Below are 19,038 nucleotides of genomic sequence, written 5' to 3'. Positions count from 1 at the left end.
ATTCAAAATAAGCGACTTGAAAGCAACCATTACATTAAAAACACCAACATTATACTCTGTATGAAAGGTGGATTTAGTGCAATCTTAGAAAATGCACTAAATATGTAGGCGTAACTACTAACTTACTTAATTAGTATATATTACGGATAATTAAATGGAGGCACAAATGCTATCAATCACCTACCAGTTAAGAACAATTAATTAATTGCTTGGGACTATCATAAGATTCATAAGGCTTCACGAGAGTTCACTGTCATAAAAAGTGTTAATCATTCCCTTGAAAATATTAATGTAAAAATTGAAAGATCTTTTGCTATTCTGTATTTATAATATGCGAATGTTTTTTTTTTTAATGTTAAAACATACAGATGCACAGATTAAATCACACACATAAACATCATGGACATGCGTTATGTGAAATACTGAGACTTTGTCCTCGAAGCTTCTCTTTAAAACAATAATAGTTTTTTTTTTTAGGGGAGCTTACAATGGAATACTACAGCCTGGTCCCAAAACAAAACTTAACCAGGTAAAACGTACTGCATTGGAGGATTCCAGTGGAATTTAACGTAGTCTTTCACTAAATCAATAGAAAAGAGAATAATAATGGGATCAGTATAAGGCACATGGAATGGAAAAGCGTGTTTAACTCATGGACCCCCACAGCTACAGCCCTCCAGTGAATACTCCTGGCAGCCAGCAGCAAATGAATTGACAAAGATAAGGCCTGAGGAGTTGGGGGTGGTGTGCTTGGGTTTTTAGATCAATGTACTCTGACTGACCTGTGATTCAATCAATTGAGACCATAGGGAGCTGTAGAGAGCATCAGTGAGGGATTGAAGTGTTTTGTTTGGGTTAACCCTTGGCCTTGCCCTGCTGACTTGATGTCAGTCAACAGGAGCTCAGGCTTCAACAAAAACTTTTCACTGCCTTGATATCATCCATATAGAAAGTACCTGTAGACTCTGCACTGTTTCTTAGTGATGATTTCAACCTATTGACCTCTAAATCCCCATTTTCTTAACGTTTGCTCTCTGCAGCTTAAAGCCAACATTTAAATAAATGTACCACAGAAGAGCAACACTGTACCTCTATTTTAATTTGTATTCATATCATGGGGTGACTCTATTTTGCATACCATAATGAGTTTGGAGGAATGAACAGGTATCAGCTAAAGTCTATGCACTGTAATAGGAAAGCTTTGCCTTTTGAATTCGTCTGCTCTCATTTTAGACACATTGTTTGCTCACAGAGCATCTCTTCTCCTCATCAAACGAAGCTGCCCAGCCCAGTATGATTCAGTGCTGATGGTCTATGAATTTATTATAGTTATTTTTTGTTAACCCGTACCCAGAACAAACAGTATGCGTGATGTTTATAAACAATGTGCATATATACCATTTTATTTTATTTTCTATTTTTTTATATATATATATATATAAATGACAAGCGTTTGTGTGTCTCCAGAGTAAGCAAGCAGTCTGCTTTATGATGACGTTTTGCACCTGCAGCAACTGTGCCAGGCTGTACAATAACTACAAGCCCCATTCATATCACTCACCTTGAAATTGCAAACTGAACGGGCATTTGTGAGTATGAATAATTACCCTGATAGTAAATAACCATTGAAAGACTGCATCCACGATAAGGCATTCCTTGAATTTAAATGAGTCATCCATTTCCTTGCTATAACAGGGTATCCGTTTGATGCAAATAAGAGGATGCAGGAGGTTTAAAGTTGTGAGAACTGGTCCCAAAGCTTTCAACAGCATTTGCAGCATCAGTTTAGCAAGGAAATCTTGGAACAATTTTACTTACAATTTCCACTGCATTATCTGGTGTGTTTTCATTGTTGATTGATGTTTTGTTCTTGTTGTTTTTTCCTCCCCATCACCCATGAGATGTAGAGAGGAAGTATGGAGTGTCTCTTTAAGTCTGTTCAAATCTTGCACATGGCGTAATTGTTTGGAAGAGCAGTGCCATTATTTTTTAATGGTCTGTTTGTGCAGAGGAGTTTGTACCTTTTCATGCAAGATCAACAGCAGAAGGCTGTATGCTTCAGGGAGCTTTGTGTAGCAGTTGATGGAGATTTAGAGGGAAAAGACTGAAGCTGCTTCTACAAAGTGAGCCACTCGAGAATTGCAGCTCGGCTGTTGTATTTATTCATCTGTCTTTCATACTACATTCTCGCTCTCTATTCATCCATTTCTGCTTCTATTTCATCTGACGTACCACGAGTACCGATTATTGCTACAAATATAAGTAGGTAATGAGTAATTTCCCTTTATTTCTCATTATGGAGGATCTTGGGAGCAAATCCACTCAGCACTTCCACAAATGTCAGTGCTTCTCAGCCTTCTCACAAAGGCACAGAATGTCACCCTCTTTCCTCAGTCACCGCCTCTGTGAACTACTCGCATCTGGAAATGTCAATGGGCATTGCACAGCGGGATGGAACAGTTTCTTGGGTGGCAGAAGGCCAACTCACACTTGCTGTACTGTAGTCTATACAGATCAATAACAGCCTAGTCCGAGATAGAAATATCCACTTTGCTGCACCTAATGTGTGATCCAGGATTCAAGTAACACACAACCCATTAGGTCATGTTGAAGACGTTTTAGTTTTCTTGGAGCATTAATTACAGTTCATGAATTTTGAGTCCAGTTATTGCACTGCTTTTCATGTTGAACAAGTAGGAAAACATGTTTACAACTAATAACTACATCTAATGAGCCAATAATTGTCAAAAATGTGATCATTCGCTTCTTTTTCTACCAATTTAAATGTTTGTACTTTATTATTTGATTTAATTTAATGGTAGTTAGATTGTTTGTATATAACAAATGAAAAGTTTATCTATCATTACAAGACACTAATGGAGAAGTGAGAGCACAAACGGCAAGGAAAAATGGATTATACAAGTTTACCAACGCTTCAGTATAATTCTCGCAAATACAAAAACATACAACAAGCTGAATCATTCTCTAATTAGCTCGAAAAAAAAAAAAGTCCTACTCTGTATTTTGTTTACAAAGAGTCACTAAATGGCAAGTTACGACGTTGGAAGCGTTCAAGCTTATACCAATTAGCTTTTCTGAATATCAACATTGGTAAACAAGACAGATCATTTTTCATTTTTGATAATTCTTTTGGTTCCATTTCAACCCATGCTTAAGCCGTCTCGTGGTTGTGGAGGGCGTGTTTGTGTGTACCATCCAGATTGCCGTAACGTCATTGCAACTAAAGGTGTAACCTACGTGTTCTCGTTTTTTTTTTTTTTTTTATTAATGCATAACTTAATTCCTGATTTGTCAATCATAACGCTGTTTTAATGGTGCCAAATTATGCGAAAAAATAATTATTAGATAGTTGACATTGCTTTGAACCAACTGTGCTATCAACCTCCCTCCTGACACTCTCCTGCCTATTCCCTAGAGAGAAGACTGATTGATAGCCAGCCATTGTTCTCTAGTTTAAAAAAAAGAAAAAAAGACAAGACAACTTGGCCCTGCATTGACTTTTGAGGTCTCATTGTGATTACTGTCCCCCCTTCATGAAGACTATCTTTCAAACTCTTCAGTCAGCTCACTTTTTTCAGCATGCTTGATTTGAGGATCTCTTACTATCTGACCCGCATTTGTGAAGGGTTGAATGGAAAACAGTATTTCAATTCCCCAGGTCGTTATTCTAAGTATTTGGTGATATTACTGACTGATGCCCTGTTGTTTTTGAAGCTCTCGTAAACAACATACTCAGGGATATGCATAACCATTTTGTCCTTGTTTATTTATTTTTTTTTTTCCCCAGGCACATCAGCTTGCTGCTCTGATTGACAGACTTATTCTGCAAAGACCGTTAGAACTCACACATGTCTTTTTAACCGTTTGAATGTTAAAGTAGAAAAGTCTTTATTCAGTGCTTCTGTTAGCGTGGCTATATCTTATCTCAGGAACACGTTATATTCGATCTTGCTAATGTTGAGGTGGTCCCTAACTGGCAGTTTTCAGACTTTGGCAATTTTTTAGGTGTTTCTCACTATGCTTAGCTCCACCACCTTTCTTTTGGAACCCTGTGGCTGATAACCCCATCATTGGTTGGACATCAGGTGAATGCCATTGGAGTGAGAAGGGGAGCGGGGTTGTTTGATTGCCCATCATCATGGTTTGCAGATTTGTAGAACACCACAGCACAAAGTGTTTTTGTTTTTTAGCTTCCTACGACTATTAATTCAAAGCTAGATTTTCCCACTGCCATCATCCTGCAATAAACACAATATAATTAATCCCATATTGCAAAGGTCTGCAGCCTTATTGAGGGTCATTTCTCTTCACTCTGCGAAAATACAGTTTGCTTACAAATAAAATATTATCATGACAAAAATCTTTGCATCTTAACACGCACAAAGACTCTGTTTGCGCCCTTTATCTAAAATGCGTAGCTTTGATTTGGAACTAAGCAGAGGCATATTGATTTTCTGACTGAGGCAAGTGTGTGATATTATCTTAAGTAATGGTTGAAAATGAGGAAAATGAAGGGTCGGGCGCACACATTCAGAGGTGATATTCTGCTGCTACAACAACATGACCTCGGCAATGTGACATAATCATGGTCCATTTAAGGGATCAGCCATGCTACTGATAAGATTAATGGTTAATTGGTTTATGAAATGAGAACATAGGAGCAAATGATCACCCTTTTACACAAACACAACCTTCTTTCTCCATCCATTATTCAGTTTAATTAAGTTATATTGTTCCTGACGGCTATGAAGCAGAGCCGTCTATAAAGTCTCACAGCGGTAATGGGATCAATAGTGAATCTTTACTACCCTGAATAAAGGCTTTGCAGGTCACAGGAGTCTTGGACTTTATAAGCCCCCATTTTTATCCTGCTGTCCTCTCCAGTTTTCATTTTAAATGTTCTCTGCTGTAATGTGACACAGTTTTGGGCAACTGATTCTGAATGTCTATAAATTCATCCCATCGTCTATATCGTAATCCTGTGCATGTATATAGTAATAATTTACCACAAACTCTTACCTTGTAATACTTTACCACAACAGTTATTTTACAATTCAGTGACAATGCCGCAATAAAGGAGCTGAATAAAATTATGCTTTTGGATTAGCTTTCACATATTTATCATCCTGTGCTGCATTCAGTTTTTTTTCCTGTGATTTGCAAACAATGTAGTTGTTGTATTAACTAGCTAAGAATGGAGGAATAGGAAAAATTATGCATTTGTCATTCACAGTGAAGACAAATTATATTACTTTTGTTCTTTTTTTAATATACTGTTGTGAAAACAGCGAGAAAAGAAAATTGTACACAAACATAAAATATCAATGTTCAGAGCATTGGTTGCTGGTCACTGTAGATGAAATAAATCTCTTTTCAGCTGCTTTATTTACTGCTCTCAAGGTCATACTGCAAGTATATTCAAGGAAGAGCGTGCATCAATAAAAGCAATAGACATGCTTGTATGCACAGTATAATACTTGAATCCAGACGTTCTGCCTGCTTTTATTACTCTTTGTGGACGGGTGTGAGCAATTTATTAATTTGAAAAGTTTTTTTTTTTTTTTTTTTACAAAAGTTTCAGCTACAAATCACCTTCAGTCAATCTAGAATGCATAATACTTGTCAGTATATAATAGAATGCATTTAATTTCAAATGCTCCCACTGCAGAACTATTTGAGCCATTCTGCTACCAATGATTTAAATGTGTGAAATAATATAATTCTACTTGCTAAGGAAGCCTTTTCTTACATCCTCTTACACTCAGCAATCACTTTTCTGTTTTATGAGTGAAACTGTTCTAAGCAATATTTCTTTCTTTTTTTTTACATCCCCTCCTGTCTTTGCTTTTTATCTGTTCATCTGTTTATATGAACCAATGGACCTATTATTTGCAATTTGAATTTCTCATAATTATGAAGAATCAAGGGGAAATTCGGCTCACACACTGATGTGTACTTTTTTGTTACATACCATACTAGAACCAGATCACACACATCCAGGCATGTATGGAGAGATTCAAAGTGAAGGATCTGTGGTGACGATGCCTTGCTCTCGAGGGCACCAGCAAACAAACCAGCATCTCTCAACTGGTTGCCATTTTTTTTTCACAATCTTGTCTGTAGCCTGAACCACTGTCCTCTAACTCCACAGCTCGTCTTTACAGAATGAGCTGCTACTACTGTAAACCTGTTATCATCAGCATCGTAAGAGGAATTTCAGACTGAATCACAGTGACAAAAGTCTCCCTTAGGCTACTTTAAGGCATCTTTCATGACAAGCAAATCCCAACTTCTCCTGAATGAATTAGTAGTCACTTCCAGTCCCCAAAAAACATTCCTATCCAGATCTCCTGCAGCTCAACGCTATACTCAATTTCCAGCAATCCACCATGTCTCTGCTGTCACCATCCATCTTTCATCCTGTCTCTAACAGCTCTAAAATACAGCACTGCAAAACAGAGGAAAAGGGAAGCATTCAGGGGAGCAACGAGGATACTGTGTGACTGTGCGTGTGTGTCAAAGTAAGAGTAAAATTGGAGGAGGGAAATGCCAAAGGCAGAAATGTTGAGATAATGGTTTCATTTGGAGTGATTGTGATGCAGCCCTTAAAGGGAAAAATCCCCATGGATGGGCGAATGAGTTACCGCTCTCTTTTCATCTGCCTGCTACGAAATCATGTTGTCCTTAAAGCCATGAGAACATTGGACACTTTGCCTTTAACGAACCCGAACAATCAAAGCTTCGGGGAAAGAGAAGGTATCACAGACTTTATGCCTCTAGGCTTCTTTCCAACAAAGACACACTCACAGATACACAGTCAGGCTCCCAGTTGATGCACCCAAAAGACAATTATGCAATTTTAATCAGCATTCAAAGGTTATCCTTTGATGTTAAGGCAAACCATTAAAAACATCGGTTATGTTGAAACAGTGAGAAAGATGTGACTCACTAAAATGTGCAGCAACAGTTTATAAATATTCATAAAAGCTTTCAAAAGTGGGTGATTGCTTTTGCTTTATGCATAATGTAGCTTATTTGTTTTAAACATCACCATGCATTTGGTGCAAATGATTCCGCAGTTGGGGGTGCCTGTATTCGTGAGTGCTGTTAGCCGACACATGAAAGCTGTCACGCAAGTACAAAATCTTGCAGTGAGTGTTTGTGAATGAGAATCTGTTTTTGTTTTTTATTGTCTTTTTGTGGGAGTATTTGTATTTACTGAATTAGTCATAACGAGGTTTTCTTGTCTGGAATGCTGTGGATGTTGTATAATCATGGGCATGTAATAAAAAAACTTAAATCTAATTTATGCACTAAAATGGAAAACCAAGTTGGAGGAATGTGTCTTAGAGAATTAAGGCTCTTGTCTAAAATTACTAGGAACTCTCATATTAAAAGTGGCAGAAAGTTTGTTCTTTACAAACCAGTCTACAGTTTTGTGGTGTGGGTGAGTGCCCTTCATGCTTAGTTCCTGATCTATTAAAATGTTTCTGACCATTTGAAATAGCTGCATATATGGTGAATCAAAAATATTGCATTCATCATGTTTCACCTCATTCAGTCTTCTTTACACATTGAACTTCATCACAAATTTTAAAAATGTTATGTGATATTTTGTCATTCCTTGGATTTCTTGTCATGTCTACTTTGCAGCAACTGTAGAATGACCAATGTGTTTTTGTTAGAACAATATAACAACGTGAACGTCAAGATTTTGTGCATCTTAAGAAATTTTGTGATTTTGAGATTTTTTTTTTACATGCAAAGATAATGGACCAAATTGATTAAACTGAGTAAATAAAAACTGTGGCTATACACAATTGGATCTGTTGAAGTCGCAATTATACACGAATAAGGTCTTTACATGCTGATAGCATATACAGTATCATTTATGTCACAGTCACATTCTAAGCATATATTTATCGATACCATATATGCGATATGATAATTCACTAAAATGCTTTGCCACACCCTAAAATGGTATTCAATCCCCTTGTTAAACTGGCTTGTAGACACTGAATGCAATTCTGCCGCAAGATCGAATGTGGCCCAGACCAGGCCCTTCAGATCCGCCCACATAAGCCACCAACAACTCCACCTGCTGAAGTCCAAAACAATCCCCCACACACTCGACACAATCACCATTGCTTTCCATTACTCCTACGCAGACCCACCACTCTGCAGCCGCCTCCGCTTGCATTCACACACTTGTCTACACGCAACACGGTGTGTGCAGACACACGTTTCCCCCGCTAGGCAAATTAACACTTGTGCACCTACTCTTTCCAAACAGATCATGTGCAAAATGGCATAAACACATTGGGGAAGCATTGTAATAATGGATGTAGAACTATGGAGGGGGTAATTCTCACTTTCTCTGTGAGACATTGCTGCTTCAGATGCCTGAATGTGAAAAGAATGTGGTGAGAGTATCCACGGGTAGTGTAATCGGGCCAGTGAAGCCTAAAGGCACACAATGCTGTAGCTTCTTGAAGCCGCAGGTACATGCAAGGGAGTTTACTGAGAGAGAGCAGGAGCAGTTTGACAATGAAGAGATGGGGAACACCGAGATGGGGCCACTGGCTGAATAGTGAGTGAACACAAAGAAAGCATCACAAGCCATCTGACATTTTCCTCCATAATCCACTCACTGACAGCGCTTTCAGTACCACAGTGGCCTTTAATCCCCTTCGCCCTTAACATTGACCAATATCGGTGTGCAGATCGATCCAAATATCACTAATATCAATACCAATGATATTGATTGATATCAGTGTCATTAGATTACCGTATTTTCCGGACTATAAGGCACACCGGTGCGCCTTATATATGGGCCAAATTGCTAAATTTAAACTGGACCGAAACATTGTGTCATGAAATCAATCATAAGTGGCTCGCTGAAGACTATGACTCATGAATCGAAAAGACTATGGATCATTATTTTGTAATTATGAAGTAATTTGTTGCGTCTGAAGTTGAAATAAAAAAGATAAAATGGAGAATGATTTGATTTGGATTAAAAATCTGACATGATGCATTAATGGTGCGCCTTATCGTCCGGTGCGCCTTATATAGGGACAAAGTTTTACAATGGGCCATTCATTGAAGGTGCGCCTTATAGTCCGGAAAATACGGTAGTATTAGAGTTATTGTACCTTGCTTGTATGCACTTGAGCAGATTTTTCAACTAGAGAACTGACTGTCGCTACTCATTACCAGCAACTTAAGTGCCACACTGGGTGGTCAGAGAACAGAGCAAACACATTTTTGCTCCACCTCCCCCTTATCTTTTGATGTTATGCCACCCGTCATGTGACTCAGCTGTGCCAGGTCAACAAGCCAACACACACATACACACGTACAAGCAACACCAAAAGATGAACTAAAATTTTACCGGACATTCATTCACTTTAGGGACCAGATCCTCAAATAAAAATTAATTTAAAAAAATGTGGGCATAACATTAATAGTTGATTTCATTGTTTATACAAACATATTTTCTCTTTGATAATATAATACATAATTATGCAATACAGTCACAGGCCGTCAGTTTTCATCACGATAAGTTGTGATACAATCAGTGGTTTGGTCTGAAAAGCATCATGAAACAGTGTGAAACAGGAAAAGCGAGGGTTCAGACCAGGATATCGAGGTGAAGCTGTGTTATTATGAAAGCCTAATGTTACATTTACACAAAGCTGTCATTATGATTTTTTTTCCATTATCCTTCCAGATATTGCCAAAAGCATTGAGTTACCTGACCTGAATTAGCTTGACTAGACTTGCATTCAGCGGCAAATGAAAAAGCCATTAAAGGCGTCACATAAAAATGCTTTACCCAAAAACACAATGTTTGAAAAACTGCTTTTTGTGTTTTTCTTTTCACACAGTGTTGTGATGTTGGCCATAAACATTACAAAAGGGCCGTTTGGCATTCGCAAATTCACATATTTGTGGATATTTCGGGGGTGACTTATCCTCGGTTATTCACAGAAACACTTTCTCACCTAGTTGTTATTTTTTGTAACAAGGCAAAAAGTCCGATTTTTTGTCATGACAAAATACTGTCAATATGTTTGTATTATATTTACTGTATTGTACTCCTTATGAGTGTATGTATGTCTATTTCCCCTGGATGAAGAGATTCAACATCAATGTTTTACTTTGGTGATAAGACTCATGTCGTTCAGTGACATTTTGGTATGTCTTGGAGTAATTTTGCAAAAAGTGCAGTCATTCTGCTGATTGCACCCTTACAATAGACGTGAGTGGCATGTACCCAACTGAGAAAATAAATTGTGATTTCTGACTGTAAACGCACCAAGATAATATACATTTTTTGACCACTCAACCAAATATTCGAGATAGAAGGCTGCTTTGTGTGTAGGCGGAGGTTTTGCCTAAACATAGTAGGTCATCTAATCGCAAATGTAACTACAGCCATAATAGATTTGTTATTGACTGTTAGTGGTATTGGACAGATAAGAGAGGCAACCTCGCCAATGGCGAAAGACCGGTCAATGTCAATGCTTTCTTTTTTCCCCTTCTCCCCCCACCCTTTTTTTTTCTTCGTGATATCGGCAGAATCACACCAGAGGATGAGGTGCTTCAAAGCAGCCATGCCAGCGGCAAAAGCCCGATCAGGCACTCGCTCTCAATGCTTTTATTTTTCTTCCTCCTCCTTCTCACTCTCTCCCTTGTCTTTTTATTGTGGTATTGGCAGAATCACACCTGAGAATGAGACGTGTCAAAGAAAAACAGTTTGTTTCAGCCAGTACTAGGTACGGCATTCAAACATGAAGAATAATTAGAATGGTACCGTCTTATCTCAATTAAAGCCAGGGTCATATGTCTTATCATCATTTTTCCATAGTCAGTTGTAGTCATACAGCACATGAAGCCCTGAAACAACATGACACACAAAACACATTTCACTGCCACACAACTGTAAATTCGCAATTTGTATCTCATATACACATACACACACACATTCATTACCCTTGAACACACACATACTCATCACCTTTGACCAAATCTTAGCCATCAAAATATCTTATTTTCATTTAACATTTGAATCATCGGAAGTGAATTATCTTTATGGCAAGTCCCATTTGTGCTTTTTTTTCTGACCTCGTCAAACGTAGACAGAAACAGAGCATGATACAATTCCTTTTTGTCAATGACAAAAACCTCCTAGTGGAGCAGTTAAAGACATACAGTATGTAGGACAGAGGAAAGATTATAAATAGCTGAGTTAAAAATATTCAACAAAGGAGTTTATGACACTGCTCAGACGAGACAGCTTCACTTCTTAAGAGTTTAACAGCCCCGTCACTTGATAGAGAGAACGTTTTACTTTCTGACAGATAAAAGACAAGCAGCATGTGGTGAAAGAGGAGATCGAAGACGGTTAAGAATGTAATCTCAGAAAGTAATATCATGAGGAACACAAGTTACCTTTAGGTTTGGGAACTGCGCTATATTTGATCATAGACATGGCCAAATTGTAAAATGTGATAAAGGAAAATAGATTTCATGCACGGTACGGTGTTGTTTTTTACAATGCATTTTAAATGGCTTCTTAAAATACAGACACCCACCTTCGACTCCCTCGCCAACAATTAAATAAACTAATATAATAAATAATCATAAGAATAAAATAGCAATACAGGTACATAATTGATTACATAGCATTTTGCTCATAAATGTTGAGAGAGAGCAAGTAATTTTTTCATCTACTTGTGCATAACATCAATTAAAATAGCAAATTGTATAGGTAATGGTGGGTTAAGGTACAATTTAAATGGTTGAGGTGAGAGTGAGTAGGAAGTCCAGAATAGGTGTGTTTTGAGTCTGAATATGGAGAGGGTTAATGACTCTATTACGGATGTTAGAAAGTAATGAGTTCCAAAGATGGGCCAAAGCAGCTAAAGGCTCAGCCCCCTGTGGTAGACAGCGGCTAATGAGGTGGAGTAAGCACGAGGATCTAAGACATCTAGGAAAAGATATGGCAGGGTGAGGCTACCGATGGCCTTGAAACTGAAGATGACTATTTCATATTGGATACACTTTTGGACATGGAGCCAGTGATGTTGCTGCAGGGCGACTACCCCCTTGGTTTTTAAATAACAAAAGTCCTGGTATCAATCCCCAACCACATATCCGAATGGTTGAGAGTTGAGACCACCTGCATAGTGGGCAGCAAAGATGTCGGCGTGGCCAGATAGCAACATTGTTGGACGTTCCAATGTACAGTGAACGCCCCCCTACTTTACATAATTATCCATTCACAACTTCACTCATGTTTTTTTCCTTTCAAACTGAACCCTACCTGTATCACTAGTTTTAAAAAGGTCAAATTAAGTTCACCTGAAAAGGTTGTGGCTACATTTTAGGTGCATGGTAAAACTTCTCCCCGAAACCAAATCCTCCTTAATTAGCAGCAATATATCTATACTGAAATAGGGCACGAGAGATGGGGGAACCAGCTACTTATTTTTACTATTTATTAGTATTATTATTACAAAAGCATCCAACTCTCAAGTAATGGCATCAACAAACAAGTTAAGTTTAATTATACAAATAATCAGAAAAATACCTCCTTTTGTGGCTTTCATTGTTACATTCTCTAAGGGGAATGATTGTGACAGAGAAACAGTTGTTATGGCTTTCGTGGTCCCCATTGCTAACACATCTGTCTCATTACGGTGATGAACTTTAACATGAGTGCGTGTTTTCTCCTCATCAGTTAGAATATGCCTCCCCTAATTCATGGTATTATACTGACAATGGCTCCTGTGGGCCAGCCACCAGTCAGCCATAATTCTGTCTTTTAATTAGAAGCTGATTAATACAGCCAATGAGGACTACTGTATGTCCTCATTTCTCAGCACAGTTTCTTTTTAGCCAACCTCAATTTAAGTATGAGAATAGTGGTTGTGTTATAAAATGATAAAAACCCAGTTAAAACATCCAAGTAATGAATTGCAGTTTATACAGTAGCTTGTGTAAAACACAAACAGCAAATGTGTTCATGTTTGGCAAAGTACAAACCCTCTCCACTCACTCTGTACATATACATTCATTCTGGAAAGCTAAACACAACCACACTGACCTGAGTAAGACTCGGTGGTCGGCTGGCCTCTGTGTAGGTGGTGGTTGGAACAGACGACTTAATCGAATGATTAATTGGATGGTTATATAAGGTGTATGTAACTGTTACTAATAGTAATAATAATATTATGAATATTCATTCCAACCCATTGGGCAAAAGCATGACATTTGATACTGGAGCAACTGTAAAATATCAAAATACACAGAAGCGTGGCCAAAAGATGCTGTGGGAAATCATAGTTCAAATCTATTTAATATTAAATCTATAGCAGTCATGTTTGAAAGGCAGACCAACAGAGCATAAGAGTGTTTACACTTTGCGCTCATTTCTTATGTCGACAGCAAGTTTAATGAGATACTCCAATACTGCCGGGTCAAAGAAGAGACCATTTTGTGGTCATTACTGTCCTAAAAAATATTTTCACATTCTTTCATCTCATAAACTACCTTTACTCCACAATAGCTTGGATGCTCTGACCTCTTGCCTTAGAAGAATTTTTGTTGGCGGCTCTTTCTTCTTCTGTTATTAACTGCAAGTGATGTTCAATACAATGCAGGCAATTTTGAGGAAAATGATTATTACATTTTCAATAAGAAATGCTTATCTCCAAGCTAAACAATTCACTTCTTCTCGTGGTGTGTGCATTATTGCGAAAGCAATGAATACATTTTCAGTGAACAGCTTTAGAAGCAAACCCAGTTTCATTTTTTTTGTGTGTGTTACCGAGAAGAAAATGGAAATCAATTTCAGAGGATCAGTGTTGCGCAACTTTTAGCACTTTCAGTCCTCCCAAGGACAACCAGAGCAGACAATGACACCCCATAAAAGGTTATCTAGTTAATCTTTCACTGAAAAAATAAATATTTATAAAATGTAAGTCCTATAACATTGCCTAATGTGTAAATCGACAAAATTATTCCTGGAACTTCAGAATTTTGTGCGACTTGCCACATAATATAGTGTCTATTAGTGAATACATCACCCTCCTACTTTATTTCAAACACAATTTTGTCTCTTTTTTTTTTCTTCTGATCCGTAAATTATTTTTTAAAGTTATTCTATCGTAGACCCACCCTACTAATTAAAAGGAAAGAGTCAAGTAAGGTGGGGGAGCAAACGAAGTTTATAAATAAAGAGGTCTGCCAATTTTAGAGGACTATTTGTTAAAGAGGCACTTTTAACTCGTGACGAAGAGCTGTTTGGCTGTGGGGTGTTTTCTAGCTTCCTCCTTACTGCTGGGGTGAGAAAAGTTAGCAGGTAGCAGATGGCACCCTGATCGCAGCTCTCAGATGATTCTTCATTACCTATGAGCATGCATACGGAGATGTCCTGCAGCAAGTACTATGCTAATAAGACTTCCTGCTGTATCCAAAGCCTCCGGCTGAGACATATGGAAACACAGACCCCTCTCATCACTATGCCAATATGGAGGGCTTTGTACCGAGAGGGAGATGATATGGTCTCCCATTTTGTCATTACGTTCACATACTCACTAATCCTAACTGTAATGATGTCTTTGTGTTTCTGTTTTCTATTTTTAAAACAGCTTTTACAAACAGCACTTCATCATGACAACTTGAAAGATGTTTAAATTGGATGTCTGCAAAATGAAGAAATCACTTGTAGAAGTATTTGCAACCTTGGTCACAAAACTCAAAATTCAGATCTGGTCCCTCAGATTGTATTCTATCGAGATGTTTCTTCAGCTTAACAAGTGTCCACCTATGATGAATTCAGTTTATTGGACATGATTTGGCTGCAGAAGCTACCTTGTTAACCTGCGTGCTGATGAAAAGCACAGTGGTTAAACTGTGTCAGGATTGATACTTTTGGGACCTGGATTTGGAATCCACTCTTTACACAAATGCATGGGGCAGCCTGTCTTGAGTTTTCCCAAAGGCACATGAAGGATTCACAGGCCATGATGGACCAAATTGTTTTGTAAAATCATTCTATTTTTCCGGTTTTAAATTGTAAAAAGAAAAAGGCAGTAAATTATTTGCCTGTGTTTCAGCTTTGCCTATTTTCTTCCCCTTCATCTTGATCTTTTCCTTCTCAGTATCAAGTCTCTTTCACCCTATGTGGATAAGACACACCATTTTTTTTTTTTTAAAGAAAGCCGTTATCTCCCTATTCCCACAGCAGTTAAAAGGCAAAGAAGGAGATGACAAAACGGTACCACCCACCCCCACTCGTACACCCACTCCTCCATTCCTTTTTTCTACTGTAAGTGTGCAGACATTATCTCTGTAAGAAGATGTGAAATGGTATTTTTTGCTCTGAAGTGCTTAAGGTTTCCTGGTATCTAAGTAAGAGGGAAAGGGCCTGGCAATAATTAGACAGAAAGAGGAAAGGCATTTTAACTGAACATGTAATGGTTGTTACAGACGAGGTGAGTGACAGAGAGATTATAGAGAGAATACACTGGCATAGAAATGGCAGCTGTTTGGCCCCAGTGAGGATAAATTCTCTACGGGCTCAAAATAAAACCATTAGCAACAGGGCATCTTGGTGCATAGCACAGAATTTGAGTTCATTCTCAAGATAAGTGTCAAATATGAAATAAAAGCCTGGCATTTACTCTGAGACATGAGCAGATTCTAAATTTGACCCTTCGGCTCTTGAACTATCAGGTGTAATTTACTCCATTTTGAAATTGCTATTTAAATTTTCTGTACTATTTCTGTATTGACTCTTGAACGTCCTTTGTTCACACGTTCATAGATAGAATGCTCTTTTTTTATGTGTTTTATGTTGTTTTTGTGAGGCCATCAAAAAACGGCTCCAGTGACAGCAGAGAAGAGACAACCATGATGCATTCCGTTCACGAGACATACATAAAAGTGTTGAATACATAAAACATTTTATATTGTCAGTCTGAACACTCTAAAAATAGTTACATACAAGTTAAGTACTAGAACAGTTTTGCTGCTCAGGTATTTGCATGTGAGCATTTGAGTTGGACAAAATCATGTTCAGATTGCCCAATAAATCTACCATTCATCTACATTAAACTACTTCATTTCAAATATCAAAAGGAGCCTCAATTGAAAATCTGGCAGCAACACAAAGTTGTTTTAACTTAATTTTAAACTTGTCTGACCGTTGAGATTTATATAGTAATTTAATGCGAGTTGTATGAGGGACATCTGAGCCATGACATTTTATCATTCATCAGAAATGAGTGTTGTACTAATGATATAGCTATATTAATAGTTTTAATTTATTTTTACTTTGTATGAAAGTAAAAACTGCCTTCCACCCTCCACGCTCAAGCTTTGGCAGTTTCGCTGGGCTTCATACTACTCTGGAGCAAAATTAAATGCTCCAGGAGCTCCTTTCTGACTATCTCTATCAACCTTAACAGCAGTGCAGAGCACAACAAATCACTGGTCGCCCGTCACCATCAACCTCAATCAACCGACGCCTGTCATACAAAGACTCAATACTTGTTTGCAATCTACTCCGACAAAAGATGTATTGCAAGCCACTTTTTTTACTTAGAAAATTTATTTTTACTCACACAGACTGGAACCTATCATACAAATGTTAAATGTTCCCAATGAGTGATAATCTGGTGAAAAAAAGCACATTTTTAATTAAATGAAAGTATTGGAACCATAGATTGGGACATCTTCACTCCTGCCCTTTGGAGGAACTTGTGGCTGATAATAGTCCTTTTTGGTTCCTTCTCACTGAAGAATCACCTGGCTCTCTGATCACAGTGTTTGTGTCCCTATGGGCTATGCAGACATTAATCCCGCCTGCTGTTTGGTAGATTGTTCCTTTTGCAGTACAGCATGTGGTTGTCTCACACTTTCCAATATAAAACTCGTGCCAACACTTGTGTTGCCCAGGAATGAGAGCCCAATGTGCACCAAACGGTGTCCTGTCTTTGAGACTGTAGCCATAGCAACACGACTTACATGTTAAAGCAGTTATTGGCCTTGATAACTTTTCCTTGACGTGATGTAGGGACTTTGATGTCAAATAGGAGATAAAATTGTACTTGCAAACTTGGAATTAATCATTCACAGTGGAATTTTCAGTCATGTCCCGAATTAATTATGCTCCCATGTGTTTTGACCTGTGCCGAACTACGCTTTCTGATTTATTAGTCGACATAGACGCAAGGGCAGAGGTCTGTGCACTCAATCAAGTCAATTTTATTTATATAGCTCCAATTTGCAAAAGACATTTAGCTCTAATTTTGTGCCCATGCAAATCGAGCGCAGTGAGTTGTCTAACTCCGTGCGCAGTGTGTTGGGAATTTTGCAAATGTTTGCAAGACAGTGCATAAAAAAAATATAGTGTGTGGGTGGTTGCGTGTGTGTGGGTGTGTCTGTGTGTGTCTGCGTGTGTGAGTGTGTAATAGAAAGAACACTTACAAAATATGGAATGATTTCAAAGTCTTACTGTAGAATCAACTGTGTCTATATATTGTGCAGACCAAAGGGTACAATGGAGGCTTTGAAAAAAAACGACCATTAATTACACTGCCAGTTTCAATCCTTGTCCAGCTTTTTCAATTAGGGTAATAGTAACCCTCACAGGGAAATGGTCCATTTGCAAGTTAAACGAGACCTTTAGCATTTATTTTTCTGTTGAACAACAAATCCCTGAATTGAAATCACTATGAGTTATTGATCATGCAAACAAAAGATCTCAAACTTAAGTAAATTAACAGTAACGGTGATTCTCAAATTGAAAAAAAAAAAAACCAATAATAATCTTAGTGTTGCAGTGATTGTCCCAATGATGTTGCTGTTTGACATAGTTCCATAGATTCAATAGGTTGTTTCGGGTTCAGGTTGCCATAGAAAGATTTGTCTCATGCTGTTATTAAGCCAGCGTTTCGTTAAAAAAAAAAAATACAACCTTGAAAACCACTATTAGCAGACATACTACATACAGCGGAGGTAGTCCAAACCTTTGCCTCTATTCAGAAAAGTGCTCCTATTCCATTCCTCAACTTTGACTATTAATTAAAGATTGCAAACCTGGGTTAATATGGGTTTGGTACAAACGGTATATTTTCTGAGATGATGATGTGTTTGTCCCATTTGTAACTCTCCCAACATCAATAATGGTGGATCGCCATGAGAGATTCTTTACCTTGGCAGTGAACTGGGCTTTTGTTTAACCTTGTGTTCAGTCACAAGTGTCTCCTTCCTCTCTGACTTCCTATTCCTGCCATGATTATGTCAACAAGCTAGTTAGTGAGTGGTAGTGTTGAGTAGTTGCCGTGTGGTTGTTGTGTGTTTGACAAGCAACAAGTGTGATGTCTCTATTTTTTCTACCGTTTAATGTCATGTTTTATTCAGTGAAAGCATCCTTTATTTATTTGTTCCCTCCTCACTAACGTGTCTTCATATTTTTTCAGCAAATGTTTCCCAACTGACCCACGTGCCATCTTCCCTCCCTGTCTCTCACACATGCTAGAATGCACACACTTTCTTTTTCTTGTTCTCCCCTCTCACCATTTTCCCCTTCTTTCACTGCTTTGCTGTCTAAAAGCAATGAGACCTGACTGAGACGTCCTGGGAAATCAAAACGACTCCCCTTGCTGTACCAATTTCACCCTGCATGAAAACACAGCAGCAAACACACACATTACAAAAAGCCTACCGGCAGCAAGAGATACAGTTCACTGCTAGGGTGTTGAAGATGTCCAGATTTCCCCTCTGAATTACAACGCGTAGTTTGAGGAACAAATATCAGAAAAATCACACACACAAAGTTCCAGAGAATAAAGACAACAGATAGAAAGTGCACGCACAAACATGCCTCTAGTCACAAACTAAAAAAGATCACCCACAGCCAGATGTCCTGTTGGTTATAAGGCGGTAGCAACTTCAAAAAGTGCCTCTATTTTCTCCAGACAGCAGTGTGTTCCTACGTGA

The 19,038-nt window shown here is 38.1% G+C and overlaps 2 protein-coding genes and 1 long non-coding RNA gene across 8 annotated transcripts in view; 1 reads left to right on the top strand and 2 right to left on the bottom strand.

The window, feature by feature from the left end:
- The window catches only part of ascc3 (activating signal cointegrator 1 complex subunit 3), a 155,610-nt gene that overhangs the window by 94,803 nt on the left and 41,769 nt on the right, over positions 1-19,038 (top strand). The gene's annotated exons all lie outside the window — the stretch shown is intronic.
- The window catches only part of grik2 (glutamate receptor, ionotropic, kainate 2), a 91,177-nt gene that overhangs the window by 62,355 nt on the left and 9,784 nt on the right, over positions 1-19,038 (bottom strand). The gene's annotated exons all lie outside the window — the stretch shown is intronic.
- LOC148392171 (uncharacterized) lies at positions 10,606-11,232 on the bottom strand. Its single transcript, XR_015860714.1, has 3 exons — positions 11,152-11,232; positions 10,841-10,923; positions 10,606-10,752 (listed from the first exon to the last, which is right to left on the bottom strand). It is a non-coding gene; the product is annotated as an uncharacterized LOC148392171 (long non-coding RNA).

The sequence above is a fragment of the Syngnathus floridae genome, chromosome 10, assembly GCF_059516105.1.
Source record: "Syngnathus floridae isolate MCC-2025c chromosome 10, RoL_Sflo_1.0, whole genome shotgun sequence".
In the NCBI taxonomy this organism is placed as follows: domain Eukaryota; kingdom Metazoa; phylum Chordata; class Actinopteri; order Syngnathiformes; family Syngnathidae; genus Syngnathus; species Syngnathus floridae.
This window is presented reverse-complemented; position numbering and strand designations above follow the sequence as displayed.